Source organism: Rhipicephalus microplus, unplaced genomic scaffold (genome assembly GCF_043290135.1).
Source record: "Rhipicephalus microplus isolate Deutch F79 unplaced genomic scaffold, USDA_Rmic scaffold_391, whole genome shotgun sequence".
In the NCBI taxonomy this organism is placed as follows: Eukaryota; Metazoa; Arthropoda; class Arachnida; order Ixodida; family Ixodidae; genus Rhipicephalus; species Rhipicephalus microplus.
The window spans coordinates 37,224-40,000 of record NW_027464955.1 but is presented as its reverse complement, the minus strand read 5'-3'; positions in this window follow the sequence as shown (position 1 = coordinate 40,000).

Here is a 2,777-nt window from a genome sequence, read left to right as displayed (position 1 = left end):
CTTTCTTCCAGACGGCAAACAACGGCTTCGAAGGCACAAACCCTTCTCTTGGAACACAGCGTGGAGATTAGGAGAAGATGTTGAAACCCAAGGGGATGAGAACGGAAACCCAGAAACAAGGACTGGAGGGAAGAGGACCTCTACAAACGGCAAACCCAGCAGTGGGGCCTACGTCAAAGGTCCTAAAAAACACAGGAAGCAATGACGACTCTGCAATTACAGACCCCACGCAAGGGGCGAAGACAGACAAGATACAGAAGAAGAAGACCAAGAGGGTGGAACAAAAACAAGTGACCAACAAAGAAGAGAAGGCAAAGAAAGAAGAACCACAAGGAGCGATGCCCGCCAAAGCTTCTCTTGAAACAGATTGGTGGAGCCCAACCGAGAATGACCAGGTAGAGGGAGGCAGCCGAGGAACCGAAACCGAAGAAGCTGAAGGAGGAGAGGTCCACCCTCAAACACAAACGGCTGCTAACGAAGGAGCGCTAGACAACTGGGACGAAGACAGAAATTCACAATCGTCACTCCCAACCAGCCGCGGAGAAAAGGGTACAGTTTTGTCTAGACTTTCCAAAGCAGACAAGAACACTATGAGGGCTCTCATTAAAATCTCTACATTGACGGGCGGCGACGAGGCGGTAGCCCAGCAGATTGAAGCGATAATCTCCGAACAAGCTAAATTGAAAAACCTGTTAATGGAACAGGCCCAACAGATTGCGTTCCAAAAAGGCAGGATCGAAGAATTGGAGAAAAGAAGACAAGAAGAACTACTCGAACAAAGGGAAGAGCCAACACAGAGCAACACTCCCGCAACCGAGAGCCGACCAACCTATGCTCTGGTGGTATCTTCCGGAACAATGGAGAAAAAAGAGGTCGCATCACTTCTGAGGCAGCGGGTGGATCCCCTCGACCTGGGAATCCAAGAAGCAACAATTCGGCCAGGGAGAGAGGGAATTGTCGTGATGACGAAGTCAAAAGAAGACTCAGCTAAGATTCTCCAGTTCATTCAGAAGGACAGAGAACTGAGAAATGTTGAAGCCAAGCTCCCAAAGGAGAACAGGATCCATAAGAAAATAATTGGACTCGAGGATGAAATTGACGAGGTCAATCTCCCAGCCCGAATCATCAGGCAAAACCGTTTGGTGTGCTCGCCAGAAGACATAACAATAAAGAAGACATGGCCGGGCAAGAGAGGCAAGACAGTGATTCTTGCCCTAAATCGAAGTGCAAACAAAGCAATCGGAAGCCGAACTGCACTGAACATCGGCTGGTCACGATGCCCGATCTTTGACGACATCTTTTGGCCCAGATGCACAAGATGCGCCATGCACGGCCACATTGCTCCCGATTGCGATGGCCCCCAGCGCTGCATTAACTGTGGCCAACGAGGTCACTACCAAAGAGAATGTGAAGCAGAATCGCACTGCAACATCTGCGAGACTGAGGGTCGCACGGAGACAGATCATTCTATGATGTCCAGGGAATGCCCGGTATACATAACAAAGGTACAGGCCGAGAAAGGCAAAATTCTAGCTAGACTAAACTAAGAGTACCCAACACACAGGCACAATGGCGAATAGCACTGAAATACAAATAATACAGGTAAATTTAGGCAGGGCATTTAAGGCAAATCAGTCACTAAACAATTTTCAACAAGAAGAAGAATTCGACATATCTGTACTCCAAGAACCATATTCGCTCAACAACAAAATCATAGGGTTTCCGCTAAAGCATAAAGTTATAGCCAACAACAAAGACCCGAAGACAGCCATCATAATACACAAAGAAAATATAACCGCTTTCCCAATTATTATAGAACAAAAACTAATAGCAGTCAAGATAAATAAAGGTGAAAGAGAATTGGTAATTATCAACTGCTACTGTCCTCCGAATGAAAACGTCGAGCTGGCAATGTCAGCAATAGGAAACATTTTACAGAAATTTATAGACATTAACACGATAATAATGGGTGACTTCAACTCAAAACATCAAATTTGGGGAAGCACGGAGACGGATGAGAAAGGTGAAAAAGTATTAGAATTCACAGTATTACACAACCTGACATTATTAAATGCCAAAGAATCACCTCCGACATTTAAAACAAGTAGGGCGAGGGGTTGGATTGACCTCACCATATGTGACGCAAACCTAAACCAGGATATTAAAAGCTGGGAAGTACTTAAAACCTATAATCACAGCGATCACAGATACATTAAAGTTGTTATTAAAAATGAAGAACTTCCAGAGGAATATGGCCTAACGTTAAAAGGGCAAACAAAAGTCATGGAAAAGTTGCAAATTGATCCCTGGTTTGAGGAAGTCCAGGGGAAAATAAACACGAAGGAAAGTATTGAAGAAATAGTGAATACGCTACACGAGAAAATCGAGAAACTTAAGAAGGAATTCAGTAAAAAGAAAAAACCTTCTAAACAAAAACCGAATACTTGGTGGTCAAGAGACCTAGAAATTGAAAGGAAGAGAGTCAGAGCACTACGAAGGAGGTATCAAAAGGCGAAAGGGGATATCAGAGAACAATACAAAAAGGAATACTATAAAGAACATGACACGTATAACAACATGATAGAACAGGCTAAAAACAACAGTTGGAAAACTCTATGTACTAAGGCTACGAAAAATCCATTCATCCTACCGTATAAAATTGCACGAAATAAGATGAAAACCAAGGTTATGTTTAGAAGCATCACAAAAGAAAATGGAGAAGTCACAAAGACTCTTCAGGAAACAATAGAACACATTCTAGGAAATTTATACCCTAA